This window comes from Salvia miltiorrhiza, chromosome 2 (assembly GCF_028751815.1).
Source record: "Salvia miltiorrhiza cultivar Shanhuang (shh) chromosome 2, IMPLAD_Smil_shh, whole genome shotgun sequence".
In the NCBI taxonomy this organism is placed as follows: Eukaryota; Viridiplantae; Streptophyta; class Magnoliopsida; order Lamiales; family Lamiaceae; genus Salvia; species Salvia miltiorrhiza.
Window position 1 is genome coordinate 29,959,824 of NC_080388.1, and position 24,041 is coordinate 29,983,864.

Here is a 24,041-nt window from a genome sequence, read left to right on the forward strand (position 1 = left end):
GAAGTGATTGGAAACCAGGTTACCTCAAAGGAGTGCTTCGTCAGGAGCTTAACGTCCCAGGCTGGATCTAAGAAAACTCAAAGATCGCAAGGAGGGCCAGCGGAGAAGATTGCCAGAGCTGGAGGTAGCTCCGAAAATGCAGCAGAACAAGCTGAGATTGAGGAGATCGGGAGATCTCCCGAGAAATAACCAATGATATCAACCGATTACAGATGCATGTTAGTGGAGTTCTTTCCGAGAAAGATATGTTTTACCACTCGGGTGGGTACAGAGATGTCTCCAGCTCTGGAGAGAGAAGTGATAGAATGCTTGCAGCGCAATGCCGACGTGTTTGCTTTCACCACATCTGATCTGAAAGTGATTGACCGAACACTAGCGGAGCACTGCTTGAATGTGGATCCGACGAGGAAGCCGGTTATTCAAAAAACAAGGCATTTTGGGCTGGAGAAGGATGCAGCGATCAGGGAACAAGTAAAAGCTTTATTATAGGCGGGTCATATAGTGGAAGTGCAATATCTTGTTTGGCTGTCCAATGCAGTGATGGTGGAGAAAAAAGAAAATGAATGGCGAATGTGCGTGGATTATAGGGACTTAAATGCAGCTTGCCCAAAGGACTGCTACCCTTTGCCTCGTATAGATCAGTTAGTCGACTCAACCACTGGGCGTGAGTTATTGTCCATGATGGACGCCTTTCAGGGCTATCATCAAATCAGCATGCACCCAGAACACATCTCTAAGATGGCCTTCCCGGTATGTTGTGGGGTTTTTTGATTTGCTAGAATGCCATTTGGGCTTAAGAACGCCGGAGGTACGTATCAGCGCATAATGGATACGATCTTTCAAAATCAGATCGGGTGAATCATGTCAGTATATGTTGATGATATGATGGTACAAAGCAGGGCTGTCACTTCACATCTGTCAGACTTGAAGAGGTGTTCAGGGTTATCCGACAGCACAGACTGATGCTGAATCTGAATAAATGTACGTTTGGGGTCAAAACGGGAAAATTCTTGGGCTATCAGGTAACCCCACAGGGCATCGAGGTAAACAGGGATAAAGTACAGGCTATCATGAACATGACGCCACCCAGGAATATTAAAGAGGTGCAGACGTGAAATGGGAGACTCACAACACTTGGGCGGTTTATCTCTTGATTGGCGGATTGGAGTTTACCTTTTTTCAAAATTCTACGGAAGGGACAAAATTTGAATGGACTCAAAATTGTTAGCAAGCGTTTGATCAGTTGAAAAAATATCTAGCGGAGCTCCCAGTGCTTACCATGCCGAGGGCTGGAGAAATTTTATATCTATACATAGCAGTGGGGACAAAATCCTTGGGATCAGTCTTCATCAGGAAAGAATGGGGGGTAGCAGATGCCAATTTATTTTGTCTGTAAGATGTTACAGGGGGCATAGCTAAATTACTCTGAGATTCAACGGGCAGCGTTGATCGTGTTGGTCACGGCTCAAAGATTAAGACCATACTTTCTGGCACACAAGGTCATCGTGCGTATGTCATTGCCATTCAAGCAAACTTTGGGGCGACCAGATTTGTCGGGAAGAATGGTGAAGTGGGCAATCGAGTTGAGCGAGTATGACGTGGACTTCGAACTACGAACCGCAATCAAGGGATAGGCTTTAGCATATTTCATACAAGAGACTACCAGAGCTTAAAAACAGAAGCCCTGGAGGGCATTTGTCGATAGGTCTGTCACCAAGGAGGGCTGCAGTGTGGGCATTTATATTCAATCCCCCACGGACGATGATTTACAGTTTGCTTTTAATTATGAGCAACGTTTGTCTAATAGCGAAGACAAGTATGGTCAAAGCTCTGAAGATCTTGTCAGAGCTGGGAGCTGAGTCTGTGCATCTGAAATCAGATTCACAACTAGTAGTGCAATAATTATTGGGTGAATACGACATTAGGGAAAGCCGAAAGGCAGCATATAATGTCAGGGCCAGGGAATTGATGTCCAAATTCCAAAACTGCCTCATTGAACAAGTACTGCAGGAACAAAACAACAGAGCTAACCTACTGGCACGGATGGCTAGCGTGGTCGAACATAGTTGGACAGATTCTGTAACCTTGCTTTTTGAGCCTAGTGCAGAGGGTAAACATGGTGTCCTAAGCGTGGACATAAAGGAAGACTGGTGAACACCCATTATCCACTTCTTACGAACAGGGGAACAGCTTGACCCAGTTATTTCTCAGCGCTGCCTTTATGGCAGATATTGTATTATCAACGATCAATTGTATAAATGGTCCTTCACTCATCCATTGTTGAAATGTCTGTCTCCCGAGGAAGTCCAATTCGCTATTAGGGAAATTCATCAGGGTTGCTGCGGTAACCACACTGGGTATAAAGATTTGATGAGGAAAATAGTTAGGGCTGGGTTTTATTGGCCTACAATGGCGGAGGACGCAAAACAGTTTGTCAAGAAATGTGAGGTTTGTCAAAAATACGCCCCGCGCATCAATGTCCCGGGGGAAACCATGGGTACAATGTATGCCACTTGTCATTTCGACAAGTGGGGAATTGATATCGTGGGGAAGCTTTCCATAGCCCCGGGAGAAAAGTGCTTCCATATAGTGGCAGTGGATTACTTCTCTAAGTGGGTAGAGGCGGAAGCAGTGATAAAGATCGACAAATATACCATTGAGAGGTTCTTGTGGCGCAACATTTACTGCAGATATGGGTCACCTAGAGTGCTCGCCTCTGATAATGGGACATAGTTTACAGGAAGACAGATCGAGGAATTTTGTCATAGGATGGATTTTGTACAACGCTTCGTATCTATAGCCCATACACAGGCTAATGGTCAGTAGAACTTACCAATCGCACAATATGTGAAGGGCTGAAAAAAGGACTGGAAAAAAGTAAGGGCAGATGGGCGGAAGAGCTGGACAGGGTCCTGTGGGCTCATCATACCAGTCCAAAGACAGCTACAGAGGAGGCACCATTTACACTAGTGTATGGTTCCAACGCTGTAATACCAGCGGAGGTATACCTGGCATCACACAGGGCCTTGCATTATGACCCCATACAAAATGACGAGCTCCGCGGCATTTGGATCTGGATTTTATCGAGCTGAGTAGAGACGCGGCTGTTCTCAGGGCTGCAAAGTATAAGAGTATCATCAAGGCAGGGTTCGACAAGAAAGTGGCAGTCAGGAAATTTAACAAGGGAGATCTGGTATTAAAATGGACGGACGCACTGAAGGAATATTAAACTGAATTAACGTTCCGTTTGCCCGATGATCGTTTCTTGGTTATTATTAATTTACCATACAACGATTAAATCCTAACATGCTCCTATGAATTTAACAGCTGCACGTTGGAGTTCAGAAATACCTGAAGAATTCAGAAGAATTCGTCAATCTGTCGCTGAACAGGTCAGCCAACTTCAACGCTCCGTTTGACCCCTCAAACGACCTCCAATCGTATTTTGTGCAGAAATACGACTTCTTCGTCTTCGAAAGAGCTTTCCGTGACCGCCTGATTCGTCTGAATCGGAGTTCTATGGAGGAAGTTATGGCCGTTTTACGGAGACTGCCAGAACATGGTTTCCTGCGAAAATCTGACTCCAGCTCTGATCTTCTCGACTGTATCCCGCTCAATTCCCAACGTTGGATGGACAACGAGCTATGGAAATTCCCAAGACAGAATGACCACTCACGTTTCCTGCGCCTTTCTCTGCTCTCAAAAACCCTAATTTTATCAGTGTGTTTTCCTGAGAGCTGACAGCTGTATTTTAATAGAATTAAAATACGTAGGGGGCGCTACATTAGTGAGGGGGACGATTTCTGTCTCTTCTAGGGCTAGGAGACATTGGGCCAGCCCAGGGACCAGATACAAGGAATAAAGATGGGCCTCAAATAAATTAATTTATCTATGGTCAGCCCAGACCATAATTAATTTATAAATATCAGTTCATTCCACTAGAGAACCGATACTGACTTAGCCCTTTATTGCCGGTGATGAGTCGGGGCTTGTATTTAGACTTATTAAATCTCCGTATTTAAAATATCCGACATCCATTAATTAATTAGAGCTCTGACAGCTTAAATTAATTAATCTCTTAATAATTCCTTAAGCAGTACCACTCAAACTTTATTATTACGCCTGAACTTAATCAACCTGCAGGGTTTAGCGTAATAAACCTTATTGAGCTCCTTAAGGGGATGTCATTATCCTATACCGGATACGGGTACTAATACAGATAATCAAATATCATATATTAACCGCTATCACCCAAGATACAGAGTACTCGAGTTAGTATATAACTTTCACCCATAGTAAGTCAAAGTGATATACGAATTAATATATATATCTGAATACTTATTAGTATTAAGATTTATAAGTCACCGAGATCTTGATTCTTCACTTAAGTCAGATAGAAGAATACATCTCAAACTGTGGTCCTATCAATACGTAATGACGTACCAGTATAGACAAGTAGCCAAGACAAACTACTTCCATCTATACTGCAGCCTAAACCAATAACTTGTCCTAGAGTTATTTCGGCTGTGATCATATTATATCTCTTAAGGTTATTCCAATTATATGGTCTTCTGTGATCTACAACACACCATATAATCTACTTATATAGAGATAAAGAACATACATATGCAATCATGAACACAATCAGATAGGAGATTAGATAGTGAACTTAGGAAACATTGTATACAAGCATAAAACGTTCTTGCTTTCAGTATACAAATCCAACACGCACTGCATCCAGCCAAGAAGTTTGATCCTAATTGGGAAGGCCCTTTTGTGGTAACAGAGGTACTAGGCGGTGGAGCATATCATCTATCGGACAACGAAGGGAGGTACCAATGCTGGTGGTAGCGCGAGCACCTAGGACCTAGAAGTCGTCTAAACGCGAGCTCTCAAAGCTGCCTTAGCGTGGGCATTAAGTGGAGAAAAGTTTTAGAATGTCGCCTAAGTTCGAGCTCCCAGAGCTAGCTTAGCGCGGGCAGCTGCTTACACCAGATCCCAATGCTGGTGGTAGCGCGAACACCTAGGACCTAGAAGTCGCCTAAGCACGAGCTCTCAGAGCTGCCTTAGCGCAGGCATTAAGTGGGGAAAATTTTAGAATGTCGCCTAAGTTCGAGCTCCCAGAGCTGGCTTAGCGCGGGCAGCTGCCTACACCGGATCCCAATGCTGGTGATAGCACGAGCACTTAAGACCTAGAAGTCGCCTAAGCGCGAGCTCCCAGAGCCGCCTTAGCGTGGGCATTAAGTGGGTTAAAAAAAATTTAAAGTGCTGCCTAAGTTCGGGCTCCCAAAGCTGTCTTAGCGCGGGCAGCTGCCTACACCAGATCCCAATGCTAGTAGTAGTGCGAGTGCATAGTGTTGGATTTGTATACTGAAAGCAAGAACGTTTTATGCTTGTATACAATGTTTCCTAAGTTCACTATTTAATCTCCTATGTGATTGTATTCATGATTGCATATGTATATCCTTTCTCTATATAAGTAGATTATATGGTGTATTGTAGACCACAGAAGACCATATAATTGGAATAACCTTAAGAGATATAAATTGATCACAACCGAGATGACTCTAGGACGAGTCATTGGTTTAAGCTGCAGTATAGATGGAAGGAGTTTGTCTTGACTACTTGTCTGTACTGGTACGTCGTAACGTATTGATAGGATAACAGTGAGATGTATTCTTCTATCTGACATATGTGAAGGATCAAGATCTCGATGACTTAATAAGATCTTAATACTAAAAAGGTTTCAAATATATATGTTGATTCGTGTATCACTTTGATTTACTATAGGTGAGAGTTATATATTAACTTGAGTACTCTGTATCTTGGGTGATAGCGGTTAATATATGATATTTGGTTATCTGTATTAGTACCCGTATCCGGTATAAGATAATGACATCCCCTTAAGGAGCTCAAAAGGTTTATTGCGTTAAACCCTGCAGGTTGATTAAGTTTAGGCACAATAATAAGGGTTGAGTGGTACTACTTAAGGATTACAAAGAGATTAATTAATATAAGCTGTCAGAGCTTTAATTAATTCATCGATGTCAAATATTATAAATACAGAGGTCTAATAATTCTAAATACAAGCCCGACTCATCATCGGTAATAAAAGTGTAAGTCAATATTGATTCTCTAGTGGAATGAATTAATATTTATGAATTAATTGTGGTCTGGGCTGATCATAAGAATTAATTCATTTGAGGCCCATCTTCCTTGTATTTGATCCCTGGACTAGCCCAAAATCTCCTGAGCCCATTAGGATTCGCCTAGTACAGTTATAAAGGCCCTAGGTTCGTGTTTTGTCTTTAAATACAAATATCTGCTCTCAGAATAAGACACACAAAAATTAGGGTTTTAGAGAGCAGAGCAATAAGGAGGCGCCAACTGTAGGGGTCGAATTCTCTAGGAGTCCTCATAGTTCGTTTTTCATCCAACGTTGGGAACTGAGCGGGATACAGTTCAGAATATCTGAGCTGGAGTTAGATTTTCGCAGGAAACCAAGTTCTGGCAGTCTCTGAAAAATAGCCATAACTTTCTCTATAGATCTCCAATTAAGGTGAAACAGGCGGCCATGGAAAGCTCTTTCGAGGACGAAGAAGTCATATTTCTATAAAAAAATACGATTGGAGGTCGTTTGAGGGGTCAAACAGAGCGTTGAAGTTGGCTGACTTGTTCAGTGACGAATTAGGTCAGAATTGGAGTCTTTTGATTCAATCGTCAACAGTCTCTGTGTTCAATTCACAAGTAAGTGATTCTAACTCCAAGGTACAGCACTTAAATTAATAGGAGCATGCTAGGTTTAATCGATATATGGTGAATTAAGATAATCCAAGAGACGATCCTAGGGCAAATCGAGTATTAATTAAATTTAATATTTCTATACGTACATGGAACCTAGAAGTCGCCTAAGCGCGAGCTCCCAGAGCTACCTTAGCGCGGGCATAAAATGGGTTAAAATGGTAATGTTGTCTAAGCCCGAGCTCTCAGAGCTGGTTTAACGCGGGCGTCAAGAGGGTCAGAATTTTAAATATCACATAAATCTAATCTCTCAAAGCTGGTCTAGCACGAGCACTCGTTCAAAATGGAAAAATGACAGAAACAGGGAGACGTGAAATTAACCCATCACCAGCAACAAGTTTATCGAAATAACAAATCAAAAACAGCAAAAGGGCTAAGTGATTTATATTAAATGACAAGTTTTATACTAAAGCAAAAGCCATTTACAAACACAAGTATATTCAACTCTATTTAAGGAGGAGGAACTTCAGGTTGTGAGGGAGCTGGAGTAGGAGCAGGGACAGAGCCATAGGCATCAGAGCTGGGGATGGAGGAAGAAGGACCTTCAGTGAAAATGGCCAGAGTCCTCGTTTCATCGACATCAGGAAAGGGGTCTGGATCCTTAAACAGATCCCCCACCAAAGAACGGGTAAAATTGGCTTCGTCCTTGTAAAGCTTGGCCAGCTCCTTGAGAACATTCTCTCGGAAAGAAGGGAGATTAGCCGAAACAGACGCCAGTGGTTGGGGGGGGATATAGCCCAAATTCAGCAAAAGATTGCGGCGCAGCCCTATCTCCAGACAGATCTTATACGAATTCTTGGAGAATTTTGAGGAAATGGCTGGAGAAAACTGGCGCCTCCGGGACATCTTCAGAGCAGAGCCCCACAGTGAATTGCTGAAGGGCGCGATCCAGCGTAGGGTACCACCATTCAGAGCTGGTAGGAGCCTTGGGATCTATGCCCAAGTTCGAGCACAAGGCATTGTTATCCAGGGACTTCAACAAAACCCGCAAGTCCAACTTGGCTACCTGCGCTGGGCTAGCCCCAACCATCCCTGCTCTCTTTCCCCCAATCTTAGTGACAATGTAGGCCAGGGCAGGGACAAACTTCCGTAAGAAATCTGGAGTCTTGCAGAAGGCTTCTATCGTTCCCTCGAGGATTTTTTTTAGGAACTGATGGCCGTGGGGTGATAAAAAGAACTCCAGCCTTTGGTCGCGTGCCCCGAAGATGTACCCCTCCCGATAAGCTCGGATCCGGACCTTCCTCCATCGCTTCTTAGACTTATCGTACTCCTTAGAGTAATGATCTTTGAATCGGTACCCCAGCTCATGGGTCTTGTGCTTCGCCTCTTGATAGGTTGACTCTAGAGAATTCTTTTCCACCTCTAGCTCTATCAGGCAAGCTTGTGCACGGGCTAGCTCTACCTCCACCTCGCTGAGGTGAGAGGTTGCCTGGGAAGCCTTTTTCTCTTTAAGGGCCAGGGCAAATCTGGCCTCATGCAGACTCCCTTTCATCTCATCAAAGAGCTCCACCCGACGCAGAGCCTCCGCCCTCTGAGCCTTCTCCTGGGAATTTACAAAGGATCAATAAAGGAATAAAATGGAAGACACAAAGATATTAAGAAGAGGGAGAGCATATTATCATGTACATGCGGCCTAGTGACTCAGCCAGCTCCTTGCCTGAGGCCTTGCGAGCAATGGCTTGATCATCCGAGTGAACCCGGACTAACATATGCTCATAATACTCCTGCCCGTCCATGGTAGAGACTGGACTGATCAGTAGGGTAGTCCGGTCCTTAGGACCACCCCCTGGCTGCTCTGGTGTAACACCCCATACTTTTACGAGTAGTAGTAGTGTCGAGACACTACAGAGAGTACTACGGTACTGAGATATGAGATTATAATTAAGATGAGATGGAGTTATGATGATAAATAGAGATATTGAGCATTAGAGTTACACTTTTTGATGAGACGAGTTATTTATTCTAGATGGAGATATGAGTCTGATAGTATTTCGATGTTTGAGAGTGTTTGATGAACTTTGGGAATGAAAAAGTTGATGAATTTTCGAGTTTGCTCTTGTCTGCCCTCATTTCTCTGTGCTGCCAGAGAATTCAGCATTCCGCTGGCGAGCATTCCTCTGGCTAGTTGATTTCGCTGCTCTGACTAGTGATTCCTCTGCTCTGGATGCGAGCTCTGCTCTGAGAGCTATGTTTTGAGCGGTCCTTGCTTTGGACAGAGAAATCACGATTCCTCTGCTATGACAGAGAAATCATTCCTTTGATGGAGAAGTTCATTCCTCTGCTCTGAGCCGAGAATTCATTTCTCTGCTCTGGCCTGAATTTCTGCTCTGCTCTGGAGGCAGAGCTGAGATCGAGTATCTGTAAGTTTAGTTGTCCTATTGTTAATAGGAACATCTGATTAAGAATAGAGTTGAAATAAGTGAGTGAGAAACCCCATAGAAGGGAGAGTCGATCTGAGAGATGATCTAACTGAGAGATGATTGCTGATTGCTATGATGTGGATTGTATCCGTGTTTTATCTGAGATGGTTTGAGTGATTGTCTACGTGACTATTTGTTACGTGTGATTATATGATGATGTGAGTATGATTTATTTCGTGTTATGTTAACACGGATTATTTTTGAGATTTTGGAGAACGAGATTATTTTTAAAATCAGGAAATAGCATACAGCTATTATTATTTTGCATATCAGTATTTTATGAGAAATATTTTACTGAGACATGAGATGTGATATTTTCGAATACACTATTTTTGGTGTTACTATTATTTTATTTTATCACAGGAGTAAATAAAGTGTAGTTTTATTTTGGTGAAATTTCGTAGGCCTACTGACATACTGTGATCGGCGGTTTTCAGATGTCAAATAGCTTTGACAATTTTATAGCAAGTCCCTACATGAGTCTTGAGTACCCTGGTAAAATTTCAAGCCATTTCAACTTCGTTTGATATTTCTTTAAAATTCAAAACCTAAACTGCACATTAATATCGAGAATTTCAGAGAACAGGGGAAAGAGTCGTTTATTTCAGTATCTTCCTATGTGATATAGCTTTCCACTTTTTTATGGTATCAACCTTTTTCTGTTATCTAGATATACACGAAAGTTGAGCCCAGTTTGACAACGTTTACTATTTTTCAAAAATTGTAACTTTCGGTTGCACAAAACTGCCAGAAATGGTAGATCGTGGTAAAAATGTCATATCTCTCAAACCAATTGGAGTTTTCGACTCTACTTTTTTTTAAATGAAACTAGACTCGAAGATCTTTCTTTCGGTATGAGTCTCGAGTCCAGGAGATGTCGGAGTCAGAACAGTTTAATTTTTGACGTTGAGTCAGTGTAAAAATAGAGCATGTTTTGATGATGTTTGATTGTGATTTCTTATGTGCCTTATGTGATTGTTTTGCCTATGTGTTTGAATGAGATTAGACGAGCCTTATATGAGAGATAAATCGAAACTTAGAACCATGATTTTCTTGAAACCTATCCTTGAACTTAAGGATTTGAGATGAGTGGAGAGTTATATAGAGTTGAGTAAGGAGATAGAATATGAGATAGAGCATGAGTTAAGGCTTGAGAATTAGTCAATGAGTTTCTAATCGAGATTCATTTTATGACATGAACCTTCGATGATGATGATGATCCCTGAAGACACGAGCATAGCAAGGAAGTAAGTAGCTCCGCTTTGACGGGAGGTTTTGAGTAAGGTCTTCAGGTGGGCATTATTTTGAGTATACAGTTTAAGAGCTTTTCTAAACTGTTTTAAATGATGATGAAATTACGAGATGTTTTGAGATTATAACGATGTTTGAGAATTATTGACTTGCCAATATTTTTATGATGATGTTGAGCTTGTATGTTTACCCTCTACTGTTGAGATGAGACGATCGGGTCCTGGGCAGTTGATAGCTATCCTGCCAGGGCTAGTGTACACTGAGGTGACTGTGAGCCGTTGAGCGAATCGGCCGGTCACGGTGCTTGAGAAGGAGGCCGACTTCTCAATACCTGAGTTGAGATGATGATGAGTTGTAGATGTGGTACTTACTTGCTGAGTTTTGACTGCAGTCATTTGAGTCATTCATTCATTTATTGATGATGTTGAGTTTTAACTGCATGCACAGGATTTTCTAACTGTTATTCCTGTGTATTACTGAAGTGTGGCAAGTTCAATTTATAGCTCTATGAGCAACTTTGTTTTCGGCGATATGCCCACTGAGTATTTATGTACTCACGCCCTGCATGTATTTCTAAACGTGCAGGATAAGCGGAGGGGGAGTATGGTGCGGTGCTGGTGGGGAATGTTTCGGGTTGACGTTTTCTTTCTCTATCGTATGTCTGTTTTGTCGATAGAGTTTTGATATGAAGTTATGTTATATTAAATCAAGCAGTTTAGTCACGATTATGTGTCTTCATACATATAGTCGGTTCACCTTTTGTTATCACACTCTGAATATTATGACTCTACATAAAAATCGAGCTATACTTGTTTTGCTTTTCATGTTGAGATTCCTGATATTTATCGAGTTATGACTATGTTGACGAATATACCCTTTTGATGAATTATGATGATCTTTCCTTAGCATGTTTCTTTGTGAGCTTCCGCTGTTGATCTATGTATTCTTTCTATCTTTCCCCTTTCTTTTATTAGTCGTATCGATACTCGGTCCCCGCTATTACTAGTGTCGGAACCGGGATGCGACAGAGTGGTATCAGAGCAGGTCGTCTGCTCTGAGTTTAATGCTTGATTGAGCTGAGCTTTTATTTGCTCTTATTTATGAGTTGAGTACTAGTCTAATTTGAGTTCTTAGACTGGTTTGAGAGTCAGTCGAAACAGAACCCCAGCACCCCATCTCCTCCGACTTATCGAGGTAAGAGCTTTTGATGTTTTCTTTTCCGCTTTCATGCTGAGTTTTGAGTTGACCCACTGATGAGTTATTTGATGTTTGATGGCGGAACTATTTGAGCATGATGAGAACCATGAGTTGAGGAATTTTTGGGAGTCATGTTGAGGCTAATATAGATGTTGCCCCACCGTACCAAATGAGGAAGAGTATGTTGATTGTGGTGGAATACCAAGTAAGTTTCGTATCAACTTTTGAAAAACACGATGTTTTTATTTTTCAGGACGCAGCTGATTTATGCTTAATTGTTCTAATTTTAGGGGTTCGCATGTGCATATTTTAAGTTAAATCTTCTGGAAATTGGTGCGTTTTATGGTTTATTCAGGAGATTTAGGTTTTCGAGTTGGAAGAGTGCAATTTTGGAGAGAAGTGGCGTTTTTGATGTTCTGGTGTGCAGAAGCGAAGTCGCCAGAGAAGTCGCTGGTCAGAGCAGTGAAATCTGCTCAAGCCAGAGAAATCGACAAGCCAGCCGCGGAAGCCAGAGCAGAGAAATGCACCAAGTCAGAGAAGCAAAGCTCCGTGTCAAAGAAATTGCGTGCGCCAGAGAAATCACCCGCCAGAGCGGAGGAAGCGCCAGAGGAATCAAGGCGCCAGGGAGTCAATAATGCCAGAGGGTAGAGATACGTCAGAGGAATCAATACCAGAGAGGAACCCATTCCGCTGACAAGATCAGAGAAGTCATCCGTTCCTCTGGCAATAGCCATTCCTCTGGCGAGAGCCGCGATTTCCGCCCGAGTGGAGATTACTTGCTGAGCGCGTCATAGCTGGAGTTACCTTATCATCTACGATTCTATTCCTTTTAGAGTCCGGCTTTGCATGGTAATTTCCATGGTGATCCAGAAGGAGTTGAAGTCTATAAATAGGGCCATAGTTTTCATTGTATAATTAATTCTTGCCCTAGTTTTAGAAGCCATCTTAGAGAGCTGTTGGCATCCGAAGCTTAGGATTTAATTGCTTTCTTAGTGCTTTCATAGTTTCGAGTTTTCATTGTTCTAGTTAGGTTTCAATTTAGTTTTATTTAGTTTTTATGCTTGGATTGTGATTGAGTGACACAATTTCATATTCAAGACGTTTTTACGGTTTTTTTCGTATTTAAATTCAATTTACTTTGTTTCATCATGTTTATGCTTTTCGTTTATGTTTATGTTTTCTTTTCATGCATGCATTTTAAATTATGCACTTTAGTTTCACGCCTAGATTAGAAGTCTTTAAATTCACAAGTATTTTATTTCATAAGTAGGTTTAATTTAGGTTCTTTAAAATCTTGCCTAGGGTTTAATAGTTTAATTCGTCTAGTTGAATTTTATAATTCGGTTTTTAATTAAGTTTTTAATTCTAAGTCTTAGTTTAATAATCAATCTCTTTATTGCTTTCTTTACTGTTTTCTAACGATACAATTAGAAGCCCTTAAAAACTTTCCTTGTGAGATCGACTTGGGTTAGCTTATCACTGCTAGGATGTCCTCGTACTCTTGCGAGTCAACTTAGAGGTGTTTAGGTTGAGTCAGCAGCGTATTATCGAAGAAGCAATAAAACACTGGTTTAGAGAGTATGAGCCAGATAAGGACGATACGCTAGGAGAGTTTCTAGCGCATTACCATCGACGCTGGCGGAGGGTTATTCCCTACGGAATCGACGGAGTGGAAGCTATCGACCTTCTGATTCCGCGGTTACCACCCATGTGGGGAGTTTGGGCAACATCATTAGTTCCCCTATTCGTGAGCACTACGTGGTTGGGAGGAGTGAGGTATGGTGATCTCAGCGGTTTTATCGCGACGCTCAGCCATCGTTATTTTGCGTTCGGCGATCCCCCTGCACCGCCGTACGAAGTGCCCGATGGGCCAGTCCAGGGTGGAGAGTTAGTGGTTGCACCCCCACTGCCAGATGAGCCTTACCCGGTTGCACCACCACCCCCTAGTGAGGCGATGCCGATTATACCTGAGCAGGCTGATTTAGATCCGATAGTTTTCGAGACGTATTCACCGGTCGTGGAGCACGATCCGTTTTCGTGTTTGGCGATGATCACATATCCTAGCGCCGACTTACCGTTGTGGGATTTGACCCCAGTGACGGCACCCTTGCCAGTGCTACCTATCAAGTCAGCACCGCCGATTGTTTTTACAGAGCCTCAGATTCAGTGGGTATCGAGGCCATCCGATTCGAGAGTTGCCCCAGTGCTAGATTCCGATGTTTTGGCTTTACAGCCTTACACGCACCAGCTCCACTATCCACCTTATCGAGGCGCCCAAGAGGGAGGATCTCGACCTGCGAGGTCAAACAGCGATGAGGAGGATCCGGACAAGGAAACTCCAAATATGACAGTTGGATGCGGGTGAACCCAGCCTTTACGGCATCAGGTTGCGGACGACGGCACCGAGACATGGGTTTCTATTCCCGAGGTGCCGGTTTACTATCCGATGTATGACACGGATGTCGAGGATGAGCCGAGCGACGATAGCGTGTATCGGATCATAGACGGGTATGAGGAGGAAGAGTCGGAGCCGAGTGAGGATGCACCGACTGATGATGTTGGGAGTAGGATATCGGGTGATGACGATGACGATGACGAGATGGAAGATTGATAGATGACGACCGAGACTATTTAGAGATGTATATGTATATATATAGTGATGCATAGCCGATGTACATAGCTAAAAGCATAGTATAGAACATAGATGACGCTTAGTCCCTATGATGCTTGCATAGCGAGAGCATCATTATAGTATAGGGCGTTTTGTACAAAGAACCTTCGCTTTTGTGTAAGACCTCAAAAGAGAGGCAATTTTCCCTATTATATAGAGATGATGTTGATGACTAGAGAGCTTTATGTCACATCACAGTTTTGAGATTGATGATTTGATGCATGATGTTAGACGAACGATAGAGATGACGAGAACTATGAGAATTCTATATGAGAAATATAGAATTGAGTTGAGATATAGAGAACTGAGATGAGAATTCTATATGAAATATATAGAACCGAGTTGAGACGTATATTTGAGTTGAGAAAATAGAACTTGTATTTTTAGATGACGAAAAGATTAGCTTTGAGGCTGATATATATATATATATATATATATATATATATATATATATATATATATATCTTTCTTACCCTTATAGTATGCCTCCGAGAAGGAGAAATAGAAACCGAGAAGAAGAGGAGGAACAGAGAAATCCTACACCACCACCTCCTCCACCACCAGAGAGGAGAATAGAGGAACTTTTCCTGAGACAAAATCCACCAGTGTTTAATGGGTCTGGAGTATGGAACAGATCTTTAGATTTTTGAGATGTGATGATCACGAGCGTCTTACATGCATGTCCTATCAGCTCAAGGGATCTGCAGATTTCTGGTGGGAAGCTAAACAAAGAACCATGACCCCAGAGCAACTAGATGCCCTTACTTGGGACCAGTTCAAAGCAGCTCTGTGTGAGAAGTAGATACCCCGGAGTTACCGGAAAAAGAAGGAAACAGATTTTGCCAATTTGAAGCAAGGCAATAAGACAGTAGCCGAGTATGACCGGCAATTCTGCGATTTGGCTCGATATGCCCCATATCGAGTGGACACGGACGAAAAGATGTCGGAACTATTTTGTTCTGGTTTAAAGCAAGAGATACGAGTTGTGTTAGCAAGCCAGAGTGCGCTAACTTATGCCGAAGCGCTGAATAGAGCGCTAGATATGGAATTGGCTATGCAGCCAGAGAAAATGAGTCAAGCTTCGACGCAACTGTCGAACTCGAATTTTCAATCGGGAAGCCAATCTTTTTCTGGCCAAGGCCAGAAAGGCAAGAGAAAATGGGACGACCGAAGTCAAGGTCCCAAGAATCCATGGCAGAGTCAGAATGCACCGCCACACTATCAGAACCGAGATAGACGACCTTACGTTGGCCAGACTGCACCAGCAGCAGCTCCCCAAGGATCGCGAGGAATACCTCCTTGCCCGAAATGCAACAAGCTACACTTGGGAGAGTGCAAGATGGGACAGAACAGCTGCTACACCTGCGGAAGGATCGGACACTACTCCAATCAGTGTCCAAGTCGCCAGCAAAGTGGAAGCGGAGGAAGGCCGAACCAGTACCAGCCGCAGCTCAAAGCGATGGAAGGAGTCCTACCGCTACCGCCGCCACAGCGACAGCAGCCAGCCTATCGACTACGTTAGTCAGGAAGGCAGCCGCCAGCCCCGCAGGTGAATCAACCCCATCATCAGAGAGTGTTTGCACTTGAGCAGAAGGCTCAGGACAAGAATCGAGGAAATCTAACAGGTATTGGTGAGTTGAAGGGTGTACCCATAGTAATACGTTTTGATACGGGAGCATCCCATTCATTTTTTTTCCCATACTTATGTCGATACTATGGTTTTGAACCTAGAGCCTGCTCCGCAACATCTAAGAGTGATGACTCCTATAGGCAGAACCACTACGGTCTCACTCGTATGTCCTGACTTAGAATTCGAGCTAGAATCGATTAAGCTTAAGGCTAAAAACCTAAGGATGATGTCTATGTGGCACATAGATATTATTTTGGGAATAGATTGGTTAGAGGAGAACCATGCGACGATACAATGCGAGGAGAGACGAATATCGTTTCAATTTCTAGGCCAAGAGCCTACGTCGTTTATTGGCGTTGAGAGAAAATGGAGAAAGCCGCCAATAATTTCGGCGCTTCAAGCCCGAAAGCTTTCGCAGAGAAAGGATACAACCGCGTATGTTGTATACCTGAATCAGAGTGAGGAGTCCAAAACAAACTTAGATGACGTGTCAGTCGTGCGAGAATACAAAGATGTTTTTCCTGAAGCTTTACCAGGATTACCCCGAGATCGATAGCTCGAGTTTACGATTGATCTTGAGCCAGAGCCGCACCAACGTCAAAGGCACCATATAGAATGGCCCTGGCAGAGTTGCAAGAGTTGAAGCTGCAACTTCAAGAATTGCTAGATTTGGGTTTCTTTCGACCTAGTGTTTTCCCGTGGGGAGCACCGGTTCTCTTTGTCAAAGAGAAGGACGGTAGTTTGAGGTTATGCATTGACTACCGCGAGCTGAATAAGGTGACACTAAAGAATAAGTATCTGTTACCTCGGATCGATGATTTATTCGATCAACTCCAAGGAGCGAGCACTTTTTCAAAGATTGACTTGAGAACGGGGTATCATCAGCTGAAGATAAGATCGGAAGATATTCCGAAGACGATATTTTGTACGAGATACGGGCACTATGAATTCATAGTCATGCCTTTTGGATTGACGAATACCCCTACAATGTTCATGGATCTCATGAACCGAGTCTTTCACGAATACTTGGACAAGTTCGTGTTAGTGTTCATAGACGACATTCTGATTTACTCAAAGAGTAAACGAGAACACGAAGAGCATTTGAGAATCGTGTTAAAGAGATTGAGAGCTGAAAAGCTATATGCTAAGTTCAGCAAATGTGAGTTTTTGGCTTAAAGAAATCATTTTCCTTGGCCATGTCGTTTCTGCGAGAGGAATCGAAGTAGACCCAGTAAAAGTTCAAGCGGTAGAGTGGAGAGCACCGACTACACCACATGAAATCTGCAGTCTTCTAGGATTAGCAGGGTATTACCGAAGATATATTGAGTGTTTTTCAAAAATCGCTAAGCCATTGACGCACCTGCTAAAGAAAGAAGTTAAATTTGAGTGGACGAACGAGTGTGAGTTGAGTTTTTTTTAAAAGCTGAAGAAGAGAATTACCACCGCCCAGTTTTAGCTGTTCCAAAGGCGAACAAAGAGTATGCAGTCTATACAGACGCATCGAAGAATGGACTGGGATGTGTACTGATGCAAGATAGAAGAGTTATTGCATATGTCTCACGACAACTCAGGCCGCATGAGATGAATTATCTGATGCATGATTTAGAGTTAGCAGCCGTAGTGCATGCTTTGAAGATCTGGAGACACCATCTTTATGGAGTACGGTGTGAGATATACACCGATCACAAAACTCTCAAATACTTCTTTGAGCAAAAAGATCTGAACATGCGACAGAGAAGATGGCTAGAGTTGGTGAAAGATTACGATTGCGGGATAAATTATCACCCCGGAGAAGCTAACGTTGTCGCTGATGCGTTGAGTAGAAAGAATCAAGGAGAGTTAAGATTTTTCCTTACTCAAGAAGAAAACTTGATCAAAGAATTCGAGAGATTGAGATTGGAGGTAGTGATACCACCTCAACGACAGAAATAGTGATTGCTACACTGAACTTTACATCTGACCTAAGGTCAAGAATAATCACAGCTCGAAGAGAGGATGAAAAGATTGAAAGGTTACGAATGAAGATTCGAACCGAGAATATGGAGAATTATCAAGAAGCAACAGACAATGCCATATTATTTGATGGAAGAATGTGTGTGCCTAATAGAGAAGAGATGAAAAATGAAATCATGAGTGAAGCTCATGACACCCCTTACACAGCACACCCAGAAGGTACGAAGATGTACCAAGATTTAAAAAGAGGAAACACAGCCATTTGGGTAATCATAGATCGATTGACGAAGAGTGCACATTTTATACCGATCCCGATTACCTATGGATCTGACAAGTTAGCTCAGATTTATATCCGAGAGATAGTGCGATTACACGGAGTACCGATGACGATTACATCGGATCGAGATTCCGGATTTACTACACGTTTCTGGACGAGCATGCAAAAAGAGTTAGGTACTAAACTGAGTTTTAGTACAGCCTTTCATCCGCAGACGGATGGACAGTCCGAAAGGACTATACAAGTTTTAGAAGACATGATTAGAACTGTTGTGCTAGATAGAGGAAGTCAATGGGAGCAAGTTTTGCCCCTGATCGAGTTTGCTTATAATAACAGTTTTCAATCGACTATTAACATGGCTCCATACGAAGCCTTGTATGGACGAAAATGTAGATCCCCGCTTTATTTGGGATGACGTTGGAGAGAGAAAAAGTGCTTGGACCAGAAGCCATTGAAGAGATGATCGCCATTGTGCGACAGATTCAACAGAGAATTAAAGAAGCACAAGATCGTTAAAAGTCGTATGCAGACACCAGGTGAACAGAGATTCATTTTGATGTAGGAGATAAAGTCTTTCTTAAAGTTTCCCCATCCAGAGGAGTACATCGTTTTGGAGTTAGAGTAAAACTCAAACCGAGATATATTGGACCCTACAATATACCCGAGAAAGTAGGCCCTGTTGCCTATAGACTTGCGTTGCCTCCGAGCTTCGCGAACGTTCATAACGTTTTCCATGTTTCACAGTTAAGAAAATACGTGTTTGATCCAAAACACATCATTCATCAAGAAGAAGTGTCCTTAGAGCCGGACTTGAGCTACGAAGAGAGGCCCGATGCTATTCTGGACCCGAAGATCCAGCAATTGAGAAACAAGTCAATTCCTTTGGTGAAAATCCAATGGAGACATCATGGGCAAGAGGAAGCAACATGGGAACTTGAAGAGAAGATGAAAGAGAAATATCCCGAGCTTTTTCCCGAAAGTGAATAACTCAAATTTCGGGACGAAATTTTTTTTAAGGGGGGTAGGATGTAACACCCCGTACTTTTACGAGTAGTAGTAGTGTCGAGACACTACAGAGAGTACTACGGTACTGAGATATGAGATTATAATTAAGATGAGATGGAGTTATGATGATAAATAGAGATATTGAGCATTAGAGTTACACTTTTTGATGAGATGAGTTATTTATTCTAGATGGAGATATGAGTCTGATAGTATTTCGATGTTTGAGAGTGTTTGATGAACTTTGGGAATGAAAAAGTTGATGAATTTTCGAGTTTGCTCTTGTCTGCCCTCATTTCTCTGTGCTGCCAGAGAATTCAGCATTCCGCTGGCGAGCATTCCTCTGGCTAGTTGATTTCGCTGCTCTGACTAGTGATTCCTCTGCTCTGGATGCGAGCTCTGCTCTGAGAGCTATGTTTTGAGCGGTCTTTGCTTTGGACAGAGAAATCACGATTCCTCTGCTATGACAGAGAAATCATTCCTCTGATGGAGAAGTTCATTCCTCTGCTCTGAGCCGAGAATTCATTTTTCTGCTCTGACCTGAATTTCTGCTCTGCTCTGGAGGCAGAGCTGAGATCGAGTATCTGTGAGTTTAGTTGTCCTATTGTTAATAGGAACATCTGATTAAGAATAGAGTTGAAATAAGTGAGTGAGAAACCCCATAGAAGGGAGAGTCGATCTGAGAGATGATCTAACTGAGAGATGATTGCTAATTGCTATGATGTGGATTGTATCCGTGTTTTATCTGAGATGGTTTGAGTGATTGTCTACGTGACTATTTGTTACGTGTGATTATATGATGATGTGAGTATGATTTATTTCGTGTTATGTTAACATGGATTATTTTTGAGATTTTGGAGAACGAGATTATTTTTAAAATCGGGAAATAGCATACAGCTATTATTATTTTGCATATCCGTATTTTATGAGAAATATTTTACTAAGACATGAGATGTGATATTTTCGAATACACTATTTTTGGTGTTACTATTATTTTATTTTATCACACGAGTAAATAAAGTGTAGTTTTATTTTATCAAGAGAGAGATACATAATTACATTAATTCCACTAATACTACACTTGAGATATTTTGCTTTTACCACATGCTTATTATCTTAAATAGCAAGTGGATTAGGATTAGGCAAGTGGATTAGGAGGTTGGAGTTAAGGGGACATGCTTTAAATGTAAAGAGAAAATGTTGGGATAATACTTTGATACAAGTGGGATTAAATTCTTGAGCAAGTCATTATCCTAATTCTACCCATAACTCACGCACACCCCTCCCCTCTCCTCCCCATTCTCGGCCTCCCCTCTCTCTCTCAATACTCTCTTTTCCTCCATTGTTGTCCATTGAAGAAAGCTTAGAGAAGCTTCATCAAACACTACTATGAGATAATCCACCATCCAATCCAATCAAATATTATCATATCTCATCAAATTCAAGAAGCTTGAGCTAAGATCAAAGTTGGAGCAAAGTCTTGATCACCTTTTAAATCCTTGAGTAAGTGATCATAGATTATTTTTTTGATCATAGATTATTTTTTTGATCATATTAATGATATGTGAATGAGTATATGATCATGATTGAGCTAGAAAATCACCAAACTTATTTTTATGAAATTTTCGAAAATTAGGGCCTTGAAACCCTACGAATTTTGTTGTTTATTTTCTTGATTTGGCTTGAGTTATATGATGATGGATTTGAGTTTATGAGATGATTTAGATGATTAATGATGGATGAGATTGAAGCTTGAGGTTGAGAAGTGAAAAATGAAAAGTGTTAGTTTGAGGAAGAAGATGACATATATGTGTATCTATATGTGATCTTGTTATATGATGTTGATTTGTGCTAATTGGTAACCTAGGATGTTAGATCTATGATTTGATCAATAGGTTATACATGATTAGTGATTTTTTCAAAAGATTTAGTTTAATAAAAACTAGGGTTATTAATAAATCTATGGGTTAATTGTGTGAAATCTTTTAAGTATATAATCTTGAGCATGAAATAAATATATGTTGAGGATATTGGCTATGGTTTGCCATGAGAATTTAATTGAGTTAAAGTGAAATTTGCTTTTGCTTTGAGTTGATGTTCGAGAATGATATGAGATGAGAAGAGTCGAGGTTGAGTATATCTTTTGAATCGCTCGATCGTTTTGATGTGGTTGAGCAATTAAAGAGTTTGAGATGAGATTTTGGTGAAATTTCGTAGGCCTACTGACCTACTGTGATCGACGGTTTTTCGATGTCAAATAGCTTTGACAATTTTATAGCAAGTCCATACATGAGTCTTGAGTACCCTGGTAAAATTTCAAGCCATTTCAACTTCGTTTGATATTTCTTTAAAATTCAAAACCTAAACGGCACATTACTATCGAGAATTTCAGATAACAGGGGAAAGAGTCATTTATTTCAGTAGCTTCCTATGTGATCTAGCTTTCCACTTTTTTAAGGTATCAACCTTTTTCTGTTATCTAGATATCCACCAAAGTTGAGCCCAGTTTGACAACGTTTACTATTTTTCAAAATTAGTAACTTTCGGTTGCACAAAACTGCCAGAAATGGTAGATCGTGGTAAAAATGTCATATCTCTCAAACCAATTGGAGTTTTCGACTCTACTTTTTTTTAAATGAAACTAGACTCGAAGATCTTTCTTTCGGTATGAGTCTCGAGTCCAGGAGATGTCGGAGTCAGAACAGTTTAATTTTTGAAGTTGAGTCAGTGTAAAATTAGAGCATGTTTTGATGATGTTTGATTGTGATTTCTTATGTGCCTTATGTGATTGTTTTGCCTATGTGTTTGAATGAGATTAGACGAGCCTTATATGAGAGATAAATCGAGACTTAGAACCATGATTTTCTTGAAACCTATCCTTGAACTTAAGGATTTGAGATGAGTGGAGAGTTATATAGAGTTGAGTAAGGAGATAGAATATGAGATAGAGCATGAGTTAAGGCTTGAGAATTAGTCAATGAGTTTCTAATCGAGATTCATTTTATGACATGAACCTTCGATGATGATGATGATCCCTGAAGACACGAGCAGAGCAAGGAAGTAAGTAGCTCCGCTTTGACGGGAGGTTTTGAGTAAGGTCTTCAGGTGGGCATTATTTTGAGTATACAGTTTAAGAGCTTTTCTAAACTGTTTTAAATGATGATGAAATTACGAGATGTTTTGAGATTATAATGATGTTTGAGAATTATTGACTTGCCAATATTTTTATGATGATGTTGAGCTTGTATGTTTACCCTCTACTGTTGAGATGAGACGATCGGGTCCTGGGCAGTTGATAGCTATCCTGCCAGGGCTAGTGTACACTGAGGTGACTGTGAGCCGTTGAGCGAATCGGCCGGTCACGGTGCTTGAGAAGGAGGCCTACTTCTCAGTACCTGAGTTGAGATGATGATGAGTTGTAGATGTGGTACTTACTTGCTGAGTTTTGACTGCAGTCATTCGAGTCATTCATTCATTTATTGATGATGTTGAGTTTTAACTGCATGCATAGGATTTTCTAACTGTTATTCCTGTGTATTACTGAAGTGTGGCAAGTTCAATTTATAGCTCTATGAGCAACTTTGTTTTCGGCGATATGCCCACTGAGTATTTATGTACTCACGCCCTGCATGTATTTCTAAACGTGCAGGATAAGCGGAGGGGGAGTATGGTGCGGTGCTGGTGGGGAATGTTTCGGGTTGACGTTTTCTTTCTCTATCGTATGTCTGTTTTGTCGATAGAGTTTTGATATGAAGTTATGTTATATTAAATCAAGCAGTTTACTCACGATTATGTGTCTTCATACATATAGTCGGTTCACCTTTTGTTATCACACTCTGAATATTATGACTCTACATAAAAATCGAGCTATACTTGTTTTGCTTTTCATGTTGAGATTCCTGATATTTATCGAGTTATGACGATGTTGACGAATATACCCTTTTGATGAATTATGATGATCTTTCCTTAGCATGTTTCTTTGTGAGCTTCCGCTGTTGATCTATGTATTCTTTCTATCTTCCCCCTTTCTTTTATTAGTCGTATCGATACTCGGTCCCCGCTATTACTAGTGTCTGAACCGGGATGCGACATCTGGTTCCTAGGCAACATTCTTGCCCAGGCGAATCACCCTCTTCTTACGGGCTAGGGCCTCCACTTTCTCCTTGGTGGGGTCCCTTCTCTTCCTTTTCGGGGCAGTCTTGGCAGCTTCAGGGCGGAGGATGGACACAAACTCGACATCGAGGATCTCTATATCATCCTCGACTTGCTCTTCCTCCTCCTCGTCCCGGAGCCCGATGCGGACGGTAGAAATGTTGGTAACCTGCTCCAAGACTGGGCTGGGGCGACGAGGACTAGGGTGGAAGGGGACGAAAGAAACCGAGACTTAGGAGACACCCTTGATCATAGGAATATCAATGAAAGAAGGGGCCTCGGTTGGGCCCCCAAACTCTTGTACATCGCTGACTGTTTTGGACATATCAGCTTCAGAAGGAGCATCCTGGAGAGTGTCAGCCCTGACATCATCATCCGCTACTGGGGCTGGAAGGAGGCCCTCTCAGTTTTCCATCCAATCCATGTGTAAGGCAAATGAAAGCGAGTTAGCATCTGGCATATCTTGATATTACGCACACCAAACAGAAAGGAAAGCAAAAACAATATCATTACCTATTTTCGAATCAGGAAAACGGGAGAACAACCCGTTAGCCGCCAGGGCTGAATTATTTTCTACCAAACGCTTGGAGGGAAAGGGTTTGGAAGAGTGAAGGGAGTTGAGTCGGTCAAAAATTCTAAGTCACGGTCAGAGGGAGGAGGAAGAGAGCGGAGCGGCAGGTTGTGTCG

General features: G+C 41.8%; 2 long non-coding RNA genes across 2 annotated transcripts; both read left to right on the top strand.

The window, feature by feature from the left end:
* Window positions 1-9,611: 9,611 nt before the first annotated feature.
* On the top strand, window positions 9,612-12,772 carry LOC131013259 (uncharacterized). The gene is made up of 2 exons (XR_009097609.1): window positions 9,612-11,874; window positions 12,025-12,772. It is a non-coding gene; the product is annotated as an uncharacterized LOC131013259 (long non-coding RNA).
* Window positions 12,773-20,435: 7,663 nt separating this feature from the next.
* Window positions 20,436-23,257, top strand: LOC131013260 (uncharacterized). The gene is made up of 3 exons (XR_009097610.1): window positions 20,436-20,705; window positions 22,244-22,307; window positions 22,852-23,257. It is a non-coding gene; the product is annotated as an uncharacterized LOC131013260 (long non-coding RNA).
* Window positions 23,258-24,041: the final 784 nt, after the last annotated feature.